This window comes from Balaenoptera physalus, assembly GCF_965194825.1.
Source record: "Balaenoptera physalus genome assembly, chromosome: 15".
NCBI lineage: Eukaryota > Metazoa > Chordata > Mammalia > Artiodactyla > Balaenopteridae > Balaenoptera > Balaenoptera physalus.
This window is the reverse complement of record NC_138894.1, coordinates 33,534,142-33,547,148: the sequence shown is the minus strand read 5'-3', so window position 1 is coordinate 33,547,148 and position 13,007 is coordinate 33,534,142. Positions and strand designations below refer to the sequence as shown.

General features: G+C 39.6%; 1 long non-coding RNA gene and 1 pseudogene across 9 annotated transcripts in view; both read left to right on the top strand.

The window, feature by feature from the left end:
• The window catches only part of LOC309643390, a 2,123,356-nt gene that overhangs the window by 1,257,893 nt on the left and 852,456 nt on the right, over nucleotides 1-13,007 (top strand). The gene's annotated exons all lie outside the window — the stretch shown is intronic.
• On the top strand, nucleotides 6,464-10,383 carry LOC309643378 (mitochondrial import inner membrane translocase subunit Tim8 A pseudogene; annotated as a pseudogene). The gene has a single exon. The product of its transcript is annotated as a mitochondrial import inner membrane translocase subunit Tim8 A pseudogene (transcript).

Below are 13,007 nucleotides of genomic sequence, written 5' to 3'. Positions count from 1 at the left end.
TATTCATTAATTAGCTCTAGCAGTTTTCTGGTGGCAGTTTTAGGATTCTCTATGTATAGTATCATGTCATCCGCAAACAGTGACAGTTTTACTTCCTCTTTTCCAATTTGTATTCCTTTTATTTCTTTTTCTTCTCTGATTGCCGTGGCTAGGACTTCCAGAACTATGTTGAATAATAGTGGTGAGAGTGGACATCCTTGTCTCGTTCCTGATCTTAGAGGAAATGCTTTCAGTTTTTCACCATTGAGAATGATGTTTGCTGTGGGTTTGTCATATATGGCCTTTATTATGTTGAGGTAGGTTCCCTCTATGCCCACTTTCTGGAGAGTTTTTATCATAAATGGGTGTTGAATTTTGTCAAAAGCTTTTTCTGCATCTATTGAGATGATCATATGGTTTTTATTCTTCAATTTGTTAATATGGTGTATCACATTGATTGATTTGCGTATATTGAAGAATCCTTGCATCCCTGGGAGAAATCCCACTTGATCGTGGTGTATGATCCTTTTAATGTGTTGTTGGATTCTGTTTGCTAGTATTTTGTTGAGGATTTTTGCATCTGTATTCATCAGTGATATTGGTCTGTAATTTTCTTTTTTTGTAGTGTCTTTTTCTGGTTTTGGTATCAGGGTGATGGTGGCCTCATAGAATGGGTTTGGGAGTGTTCCTTCCTCTGCAATTTTTTGGAAGAGTCTGAGAAGGATAGGTGTTAGCTCTTCTCTAAATGTTTGATCGAATTCACCTGTGAAGCCATCTGGTCCTGGACTTTTGTTTGTTGGAAGATTTTTAATCACAGTTTCAATTTCATTACTTGTGATTGGTCTGTTCATATTTTCTGTTTCTTCCTGGCTCAGTCTTGGAAGGTTATACCTTTCTAAAAATTTTTCCATTTCTTCCAGGTTGTCCATTTTATTGGCATAAAGTTGCTTGTAGTAGTCTAGTCTCTTAGGATGCTTTGTATTTCTGCAGTGTCTGTTGTAACTTCTCCTTTTTCATTTCTGATTTCATTGATTTGAGTCCTCTCCCTCTTTTTCTTGATGAGTCTGGCTAATGGCTTATCAATTTTGTTTATCTTCTCAAAGAACCAACTTTTAGTTTTATTGATCTTTGCTATTGTTTTCTTTGTTTCTATTTCATTTATTTCTGCTCTGATCTTTATGATTTCTTTCCTTCTGTAACTTTGGGTTTTGTTTGTTCTTCTTTCTCTAGTTTCTTTAGGTGTAAGGTTAGATTGTTTACTTGAGATTTTTCTTGTTTCTTTAAGTAGGCTTGTATAGCTATAAACTTCCCTCTTAGAACTGCTTTTGCTGCATCCCATAGGTTTTGGGTCGTCGTGTTTTCATTGTCATTTGTCTCTAGGTATTTTTTGATTTCCTCTTTGATTTCTTCAGTGATCTCTTGGTTATTTAGTAACGTATTGTTTAGCCTCCATGTGTTTGTCTTTTTTACGTTTTTTTCCCTGTAATTCATTTCTAATCTCATAGCGTTGTGGTCAGAAAAGATGCTTGATATGATTTCAATTTTCTTAAATTTACTGAGGCTTGATTTGTGACCCAAAATGTGATCTATCCTGGAGAATGTTCCGTGCGCACTTGAGAAGAACGTGTCATCTGCTGTTTTTGGATGGAATGTCCTATATATATCAATTAAATCTATCTGGTCTATTGTGTCATTTAAAGCTTCTGTTTCCTTATTTATTTTCATTTTGGATGATCTGTCCATTGGTGTAAGTGAGGTGTTAAAGTCCCCCACTATGATTGTGTTACTGTCAATTTCCTCTTTTATAGCTGTTAGCAGTTGCCTTATGTATTGCGGTGCTCCTATGTTGGGTGCATATATAATTATAATTGTTATATCTTCTTCTTGGATTGATCCCTTGATCATTATGTAGTGTCCTTCCTTGTCTCTTGTAACATTCTTTATTTTAAAGTCTATTTTATCTGATATGAGTATAGCTACTCCAGCTTTCTTTTGATTTCCATTTTCATGGAATATCTTCTTCCATCCCCTCACTTTCAGTCTGTATGTGTCCCTAGGTCTAAAGTGGGTCTCTTGTAGACAGCATATATATGGGTCTTGTTTTTGTATCCATTCAGCCAGTCTATGTCTTTTGGTTGGGGCATTTAATCCATTCACGTTTAAGGTAATTATCGATATGTATGTTCCTATGACCATTTTCTTAATTGTTTTGGGTTTGTTTTTGTAGGTCCTTTTCTTCTCTTGTGTTTCCCACTTAGAGAAGTTCCTTTAGCATTTGTTGTAGAGCTGGTTTGGTGGTGCTGAATTCTCTTAGCTTTTGCTTGTCTTTTACAGATCTTTTTGATTTCTCCATCAAATCTAAATGAGATCCTTGCCGGGTAGAGTAATCTTGGTTGTAGGTTCTTCCCTTTCATCACTTTCAGTATACCATGCCACCCCCTTCTGGCTTGCAGAGTTTCTGCTGAGAAATCAGCTGTTAACCTTATGGGAGTTCCCTTGTATGTTATTTGTCGTTTTTCCCTTGCTGCTGTCAATAATTTTTCTTTGTCTTTAATTTTTGCCACTTTGATTACTATGTGTCTCGGTGTGTTTCTCCTTGGGTTTATCCTGTATGGGACTCTCTGCGCTTCCTGGACTTGGGTGGCTATTTCCTTTCCCATGTTAGGGAAGTTTTCGACTATAATCTCTTCAAATATTTTCTCTGGTCCTTTCTCTCTCTCTCTTCTCCTTCTGGGACCCCTATAATGCGAATGTTGTTGCGTTTAATGTTGTCCCAGAGGTCTCTTAGGCTGTCTTCATTTCTTTTCATTCTTTTTTCTTTATTCTGCTCTGCAGCAATGAATTCCACCATTCTGTCTTCCAGGTCACTTATCCGTTCTTCTGCCTCAGTTATTCTGCTATTGATTCCTTCTAGTGTAGTTTTCATTTCAGTTATTGTCTTGGTCATCTCTGTTTGTTCTTTAATTCTTCTAGGTCTTTGTTAATCATTTCTTGCATCTTCTCGATCTTTGCCTCCATTCTTATTCCGAGGTCCTGGATCATCTTCACTATCATTATTCTGAATTCTTTTTCTGGAAGGTTGCCTATCTCCACTTCATTTAGTTGTTTTTCTGGGGTTTTTTCTTGTTCCTTCATCTGGGACATAGCCCTCTGCCTTTTCATCTTGTCTATCTTTCTGTAACTGTGGTTTTTGGTCCACAGGCTGCAGGATTGTAGTTTTTCTTGCTTCTGCTGTCTGCCCTCTGGTGGTTGAGGCTATCTAAGAGGCTTGATAGGAGGCTCTGGTGGTGCGTAGAGCCGACTGTTGCTGTGGCAGTCAGAGCTCAGTAAAACTTTAATCCACTTGACTGTTGATGGGTGGGGCTGGGTTCCCTCCCTGTTGGTTGTTTTGCCTGAGGCAACCCAACACTGGAGCCTACCTGGGCTCTTTGGTGGGGTTAATGGCAGACTCTGGGAGGGCTCACGCCAAGGAGCACTTCCCAGAACCTCCGCTGCCAGTGTCCTTGTCCCCACGGTGAAACAGAGCCACCCCCCGCCTCTGCAGGAGACCCCCCAACACCAGCAGGTAGGTCTGGTTCAGTCTCCCCCAGGGTCACTGCTCCTTCCCCTGGGTCCCCATGCGCGCACTACTTTGTGTGTGCCCTCCAAGAGTGGAGTCTCTGTTTCCCCCAGTCCTGTCGAAGTCCCGCAATCAATTCCCACTAGGCTTCAAAGTCTGATTCTCTAGGAATTCCTCCTCCCATTGCTGGACCCCCAGGTTGGGAAGCCTGACGTGGGGCTCAGAACCTTCACTCCAGTGGGTGGATTTCTGTGGTATAAGTGTTCACCAGTCTGTGAGTCACCCACCCAGCAGTTATGGGATTTGATTTTACTCTGATTGAGCCCCTCCTACCGTCTCACTGTGCCTTCTCCTCTGTCCTTGGACGTGGGGTATCCTCCTTGGTGAAGTCCAGGGTCTTCCTGTCAATGATTGTCCAGCAGCCAGTTGTGATTCTGGTGCTCTCGCAAGAGGGAGTGAGAGCACGTCCTTCTACTCCGCCATCTTGGTTAATCCTCCCTCCTTTCTTTTCTTATCTGGATACTGTTCTATATTCCTCTAAGACATAAAGTTTGACAGCTAGGTAGTAACGGCTTGTGTCCTATACACTTTTCTTTTATGTTATTAGAAAAAGGGGGCCATGGGTAAACATAAATAGATTTGATCTTGGGTCTTTTTTATTGTAATTTTTAAAAAGTTTGTATTGAGATTCTTTCTGTCTTTGTCACAGTCATCTGGAATGCCTTAAGCTTTCCCTCCCCTGTTTCAGTGTTGAGACATGATACTTCACTTCTAATACTATCAGCCTTGGGTATTTAATTGTCATTTTGTTTCTAAATTGCCAGTGTCTTTTCCCAGAAGTAACAATTATCTTACAAATAAATACATACATCCACACAGACAAAGAAGCACTGAAGTGATATGCATAAGAAAGCAAAAAATAAAAAGACGGAACTCTGTTTAAATTGTGAGACTATAGTCTCATCAGAATTAAGTGGAAACACGTAGACACAGGCGTTTGCGTGTGCATGCTCTCTCTCTCTCACACCCCCTGCCCCACTCCCCATTACCTGCAATATCTATTTGCAAGGATTTCTTCTCTTCGGACCAGGCTTCCTTAGGAACTGTCCTCTTACTGTGGACCTCCTCTTTCTGTTTAATGGCTTTAGTGTCTGGTAGATTATCAATCTTCGTGTCTTGTAGTTGAGCTGACTGCTCTGAAGCAGCAGCAGCACTGGAACCTAAGAGAGGGAAATCAAGATTCAGACAGGAAGCTGACAAAAATTATTTTAAAATACCTCTCAAGCATCTACTAGTGTGAGAAGAGAGTTACACTGGATAAACAGTGAGATGGATGCAGGACAGGAATAAAGACGCAGACGTAGAGAACAGACGTGAGGACACGGGGAGGGGGAAGGGTAAGCTGGGACGAAGTGAGAGAGTGGCATGGACTCATATACTACCAAATGTAAAATAGATAGTTAGTGGGAAGCAGCCGCATAGCACAGGGAGATCAGCTCAGTGCGGTGTGACCACCTAGAGGGGTGGGATAGGGAGGGTGGGAGGGAGACGAAAGAGGGAGGAGATATGGGGATATATGTATATGTATAGCTGATTCACTTTGTTATAAAGCAGAAACTAAGACACCATTGTCAAGCAATTATACTCCAATAAAGATGTTTAAAACAAAACAAAAAAAAACTGAGATGGAAAGAGAAAAGCATTTTGGGCAAAGGTGAATACATATGAAAAAAATGGAATCAGGAAAGCAACTGAACATCTAAGAAACAGTGCAAGTATATAATTTATTAGATTATAGAATTTGTAAGGAAAAGAGAAAAATTAGCATTTGAAAGGTTCTTTGGGAGCCCATTCTACTGTTCTGAAAGACTAGGCTTAAAAAGTTTAGTTTTCATTCTTTTTCTTTAATAAATGTATTTATTTATTTGGTTGCATTGGGTGCTCATTGCTGCGCGCGGGCTTTCTGTAGTTGCGGCGAGCGGGGCTACTCTTCATTGTGGTGCGCGGGCTTCTCATTGCGGTGGCTTCTCTTGTTGCAGAGCACAGGAGGGCTCGAACCCGTGTCCCCTGCATTGGCAGGCGGATTCTTAACCATTGCACCACCGGCGAAGTCCTAGTTTTTATTTTCAAGGGCAATGAAAACTTTCTGATGAGGAGATTAACATGATCAAGACTTTTTCTGAAGCATTCGTTTAAAAACAGCAAAAAAGCGGGTAAATTTTCGAATACAATATTGCCCAGAATACAATATAACTTCTGAAAAAGAAGCAATACACAAAAAAAGAGAAGTGGCTAATTATACTCCAAACTATGTTTTTATTTATACTTGTGGCAGACTACCAGCTGTCCTCTGAAATCCATTTTCCTTTTCCCCTAAAATAGAACCTGACTTAGCTGGGCATACCATAATAGAGATTACATTTCCCAGCCTCCCTGGCAACATAGGTTGGTGTGACCGTGTCAATAAGTCTGGCCAATAGGATGGAAGGGGAATGGTACATTTAACTTCTGAGAAGTATTTAAAGGAAGAAATACACTTTTTTCTTTTTCCCTTTTTTTCCTTTCTGCTGGCTGGAATACGTGTCTGATAACTACAGCATGAGAATGGAGGCTAAAATGTTGAAGCAACAGGAGAGAAAGAGCTTTGTTCCCTGATACTCTTTTCTGTCTTAAAGCTTTAAGCCAATGTCATTTTGTTTTTGTTTTCATCTCTCAGAGCCAAAACTATCCTAAACTAAACACACTTTTACAGACATTTTTAATCAGCACAGTCCTACCGAAGTAAATTAACTGGGTAGGTAGTTAGGAAGTAAACAAGCTAAATTCCTGAAGAACAAAGGCCTATGTAAAACAATTTTATTAGAGAGTTAGCATCTCATGGCAACAAATATTTTTATCAGTAGAGTTTTAAAACTTGTGTGACTTGTGTTTAGAGACCACATTGTACTAAAAACACTTAAACTCTAGAATCATACTCAGGGAAGCAAGTTAAAAGATGCTTAAACTATAAAAGTCAAATGAGGACACTGAACTTCGAGAACTGAGGTTTCCCACCTCTCATTTCAAACTCTCTCATGCTAATATGCTGATAAGAGTGTGGAGGGTACAACACACTTGTACTCTTAAGGTTCATTCTCCTCTTCTCTTTTTGTTAAATACATGTAATTGAACTTGTTTAAATGCATGTATGACACAATGCCAATGTACGCCAAAATTACTTATCATAGTTAAAGACATTTCATCGTAATCTATTCATCTGACTTATTTATGCTATCTTAAAGTTTCTTGTTTCTTGTTTGTTTGTTTTTTTTGGCTGCGTTGGGTCTTCGTTGCTATGTGTGGGCTTTCTCTAGTTGCGGCAAGCCGCGGCTACTCTTCCTTGCGGTGCGCGGGCTTCTCATTGCAGTGGCTTCTCTTGTTGCGGAGCATGGGCTCTAGGCTCGCGGGCTTCAGCAGTCGTGGCATGCGGGCTCAGTAGTTGTGGTGCATGGACTTAGCTGCTCCACGACATGTGGGATCTTCCTGGACCAGGGCTTGAACCCGTGTCCCCTGCGATGGCAGGCAGATTCTTAACACTGCGCCACCACGGAGGCCCCTCTTGTTTCCTGTTCTTGTTCTATGTTATTTTGCTTATTTTATATACTCAACAATAATTTGGAAGACAGATATCTAGTTTTAAAATTCTTTTCGAGTTTTATTTTTTGGTAGCTTTTTTCCATTGTGGTAAAATATACATAAAAGTTACCATTTCAAACATTTTTAAGCATACAAGTTAAGGCATTAAGTATATTCACATTGTTGTGCAACCATCACACCATCCATCTCCAGAATTAACTCATTTTCCCAAATGGAAACTCTGTACCTATTAAACAATAACTCCCTTTTCCTCCTCCTCCAACCCTTTTGTGACTGGCTTGTATTACTTAGCACAATGCCTTCAAAGTCCATCCACAGTGTAGCATGTGTCAGAAATTCACTCCTTTTTAAGGCTGAATAATATTCTATTGTATGTATATATCACATTGTATTGATCCATTCATCAGGTGGTAGACATCTGGATTGTTCTCACCCTTTGGCTATTGTTAATAATGCTGCTATGAACCTGGGTGTTCAAAATCTGTTCAAATCCCTGCTTTCGATTCTTTTGAGTATATACTTAGAAGAAGAATTGCTAGATCATATAGTAATTCTATGTTTCATTTTTTGAGGAACCACTACACTGTTTTCCACGGTGGCTCTACCATTTTACATTCCCATCAGCAATACACAAGAGTTCCAATTTCACCATATCCCTGCCAACCCTTGCTCTTTTTTATTTCATAAAAGCCATCCTAATGGGTATGAAGTGGTATCTCTTTGTAGTTTTTATTTACATTTCCTTCATGACTAATGATGTAAAACATCTTTTCACGTTCTCTTTGGCCATCTGTATCTTTCCTGGAGAAATGGCTCTTCAGATTCTGTACTCATTTAAAAATTAGATTGCTTTTTGCTGTTGTTGAACTGTAAGAGTTCTTCATATATTATGGATAGTCATCTCTCATCAGATATATGAATTGCACATGTTTTTCCCAATTCTGTGTGCAACCTTTTTACTATGTTGATGGTGTTTTGTTTTTTGGTGCACACAAGTTTTAAATTTTAATCAAGTCAAATTTATTTTTTATGAAAACTTCTTTAACCTATCTGATCACCAAGTCATGAATAAAATGACACCTCTTTAGTCAAAAAGACAAGAAACACAATTGTTTTTTCTTTTCATGCCTTTCATTCCAAAATTAACTTTTGGCATTTTTTTTTCCACCTTGTAACTAAATTTGCTGTTTAGATGAGTGTTGTGTCAAACTGACTTCAAAGTTCACCACTGATCACTTTCAGCATTGCTTCATTTCTCTGTAATGACTTCTTCATTTTGATTCATCTCTTCAGCTGGGTGAGTCTTCAAGTGAATTTTTCAAGAAGGTACAGAGGTTGAATATACTTTCTAGCTGCTGTGTACTTGTGAAAATGTCTTTTCATTGTCATAGTGCTTAATGAAAATGCACTGGGTCCATAAATCCTTGAATTATATAATTTTCCCAATAAATACAGATTTGGTTCCATTATTTTTACATTTAGTATTTTAAATAAGCCTGATATCAGACTAAATTTTCTTCTCTTAACTTTTTTTTTTTAATTGTATATTTATGGGATTTTCTTCTATTTATTTTAACTCAAAAATCTTTTTCTGATATGTGTCTCAGTCTCTGATTTTTCCCTGGATTTTTATGGCAACTTTCAATCTGCATACAGTGTTCCCCTTTTCAGGAGGAGGATGTTTTATTCAATTAAGTGTTTGAATATTACTTTCTTCCTCAGCTACAGATATAATTCTTGGTTTGGTTTACTTAGCTATGTTTCTTATGTCTCTCATCATCTTTCACAGCATTTTCATTTTCTTCTTCTTTTTCCTCTGTAATTTTGCAGACTCTCAGATTTGTCCTCATCACTAATTTAACTTCCTTCATGTTAATTCCACCCTTTTTGCCTGCAAAATGTATTTTAAATCTGTTACCAAATCTTTACAGTTTTAGGCAGTCTTTTCCTTCATATGTTCATTCCTGCCCACACCCCCCCCAACACACACACTTTTTTTTCTAAATTGAGACAAAACATGAAATTCACCAATTAAGGGTTCCGCCGCGGAGACACGTGAAGGTCGGTGAGTTGGTGCGGAGTTTGTCTCGGCACGCGTGGCCGCGCTGGGATGGCGTCCTCCTCGTCTTCCTCCGCAGCGGGTTTGGGCTCGGTCGACCCGCAGCTGCAGCATTTCATCGAGGTAGAGACTCAGAAGAAGTGCTTCCAGCAGCTGGTGCACCAGATGACGGAACTTTGTTGGGAAATGTGCATGGACAAGCCTGGGCCAAAGTTGGACAGTCGGGCTGAGGCCTGTTTTGTGAACTGCGTTGAGCGCTTCATTGATACAAGCCAATTCATCTTGAATCGACTGGAACAGACCCAGAAATCCAAGCCAGTCTTCTCAGAAAGCCTTTCTGACTGACCTGATTATTACCTCTCTGGAAAAGGAAGGTAGTTCAAGAAATGAAGAGCAGTTGATGGGATGGTTGAAGAAAAGGCTGTGGGGGGATCGGCTCCCACCTTTGTCACTCTTGGGACATCCTGTCATCTGAGAATGAACAAAGACCAATTTTTGTGTGTGGGGGTGGTTTGAGGGTCAAATGTGTTTGGGGTTGTGTTTTTTAATGCTAATCTTGGGAAAACAATTGACAGATGAATGGAAAACTCTACTAGGTGTATGTTACTGTATGTGGGACGATGCTTTCCTCATAGTCCCATTAACTGCTTCCTATAATTTTAATAGTGGAACTGCTCTATAATTTGATATGTGGGACCACATAGGTAATAATCTGTTATTTGTGTGGATTCCTTTCAGATTTCTGGAGAGATCGATATACATCTTTGTGTCTCTCAGAAAGGGCAGCAGTGGGGGAAAGAGTAATTTGGTACTTGACTGTAGGCCTCCTTATCTAGTGTTTGATTATCTGTGCTAGAAAAAAAATGTATGGAGTATTCATACAGTACATTTCACCTTTCTAGATTATCTCCCTCCCTTATACTGTGATTCACTTAAATATCTATATATAAAGTACAGTCTTGAGCTAGTACAGGTAGCCTGAGAGTCTAGAGGCCTTTAGTTAAAGGAATCTAGCCAGCGAACATAATTCTCATACTAAACTGCCACAAGGAAGAAGTTAACTTACCCTGTATGTCAGGGTCCAAAAAAATTTAAAGATGTGCCTAAATGAAAAAATAAGTTATAAAGATTTAGGCCAGTCAAAAACTAACAGCAGGGCTTCCCTGGTGGCGCAGTGGTTGGGGGTCTGCCTGCCAGTGCGGGGGACGCGGGTTCGGGCCCTGGTCTGGGAGGATCCCACGTGCCACGGAGCAGCTGGGCCCGTGGGCCACAGCTACTGAGTCTGCGCGTCTGGAGCCTGTGCTCCGCAGCAAGAGGGGCCGCGATGGTGAGAGGCCCGCGCACCGTGGTGAAGATTGGCCCCCGCTTGCCGCAAATGGAGAAAGCCCTCGCACAGAAACGAGGACCCAACACAGCCATAAATAAATAAATAAATAAATTTAAAAAAAGAAAAACAAAAAAAAACTAACAGCAGTTTCAGGTAGAGGTGCATGCCTAATGTAAACCAGCATACTTTCCATTTACTGCGTTCTTTTAATCACTGAAATAAAAACTTCTACAAGATTCAAAAAAAAAAAAAATTCACCAATTAAAGTAAGTGTACAATTCACTAGTTCTTAGTATTTTCACCACCAATATTGTTATCTAATTCCAGAACATTTTTGTCACGCCCCCCACAAAGAAATCTTGTATATGTTAGCTGTTACTCCCTATTTTCCCCTCCCCAACATCCCCTGGCATCCACTAATCTACTTTCTGTCTATACGGATTTGCTCATTCTGGACATTTCATATACATGGAATTATACAATATATGACCTTTTGCTATTGGCTTGAAATATTTCTCCCTTTAATAGTGTCAGTTTTTCGGACTTCCCTGGTGGTACAGTGGTTAAGAATCCGCCTGCCAGTGCAGGGGACACGGGCTCGAGCCCTGGTCTGGGAAGATCCCACATGCCACGAAGCAACTAAGCCCGCGTGCCAAAACTACTGAGCCTGCGCTCTAGAGCCCAAGAGCCACAACTACTGAAGCCCATGCACTTAGAGCCCGTGCTCCTCAACAAGAGAAGCCACCGCAACGAGAAGCCCGCGCACCACAACAAAGAGTAGCCCCTGCTCGCCACAGCTAGAGAAAACCCGCGCGCAGCAACGAAGACCCAACGCAGCCAAAAATAAAAATACAAATAAATAAATAAATAAATTTATTTATTTAAAAATATAGTGTCAGGTTTTATCATTTTAATTCTGTTAGTTTTTTTTGTGTGTATTTGGGACTTGCTTATACTGCATTTGTCTTTTAAGTCATATAGGAGAAAAACTGAATTACAAACAAAAATACATTTATACTGTCTTTTGTATTTCCTTATGTAGTTACCTTTAGTACTTTTTTCATGTGGATTTAAGTTACTGTCTGGTGTTCACCATTCCATCTTGAAAAAAATCTCTTTAGTATTTTCTGTGGGTCAGTTTGCTAGCAGTGGAGTCTTTCAACTGTTGTTTATCTGAGAATGTCTTAATCTCTCCTTCATTTCTGAAGGGTAGTTTTGCTAGGTACAGAATACTTGGTAGGCAGGTTTTTTTCCTCAGCTCTTTGCATATGTCATTGCAATGCCTTCTGGCCTCTATGGTTTCTGATGAAAAATCAGCAATTAGTCTTATTGAAGATTCTTTGTACATGATAACTCCGCTCTTGCTGCTTTAACACTGTCTTTGTCATTTGATGGTTTATGATGTATGTAGATGTGGCTCTCTTTGACTGTATCATGCTTGGACTTCCTTGAGCTTTTGGGATGTGCAGATTAACAGCAGTCATCAAATTTGTGAAATTTTAGGCCATTATTTCTCCAAATACTCCTTCAGTCTCTTTTTCTGTCTCTTCATCTGGAACTCCCATTATGTGTATAATAGGATGCTTGAAGGTGTCCCATAGGACTCTGAGATTCTGTTAATTTCTCTTCGTTCTTTTTTCTTTCTGTTTCTCACACTGGATAATCTCAATTGGCCTATCTTCATGTTCACTGACTCATACTTCTGCCTGTTCAAGTCTGATACTGAGCTTTCTCCAGTCAATTTTTTATTTTAGTTATTGTACTTTTCAACTACAGATCTTCTATTTGGTTCTTTTTTGTAATTTCTCTTTATTGATATTCTCTATTTGGTAAGACACTGTTCTTATACTTCTTTCGACATGGTTTCATTTAGTTCTTTGAACATATTTTAAATAGCTATTTTAACATCTTCATTTAGTAAGTCCAATGTCTGAGATTCCTCACAGACAGTTTCTAAACTGCTATTTTTCTTTTGTATGGTCCATATATATATTTTTTTACTTTGAATTTCCATATCTTGTAACTTTTTGTTGAAAACTGGACATCTTAAAAAATATAATGTGACAACCCTGGAAATCAGAGTCTACTACCTCCCTAGGGTTTCCTGCTGTTGCTTTACGCTGTTTTTTTTTTTTTAAGTAACTTTTCTGAACAAATTCTATAAAGTCTACTGAAGCTGCCACTCAACTAGCTTAGTGGTCAGCTAATGCCTAGATGGAGATATCCTTAAACATCTAGAAACAATAAATCTCCCAGTCTTTGCCGAGGGACTACGTGCACATAGCCATCAACGCTGAGGGCAGGGAGTTATCAATTCGGCCTTAGCCTTCCCTTTCTTCTTGCCCAGAGCCTCAAGGGCAGCCAAAGGTAAAGGGTAGGCCCCTCTCAGATCTTTCCTGAGCATGCACTCAGGCCTGTGCACACTTGTGGTCTTCTAGAGTCCTAGG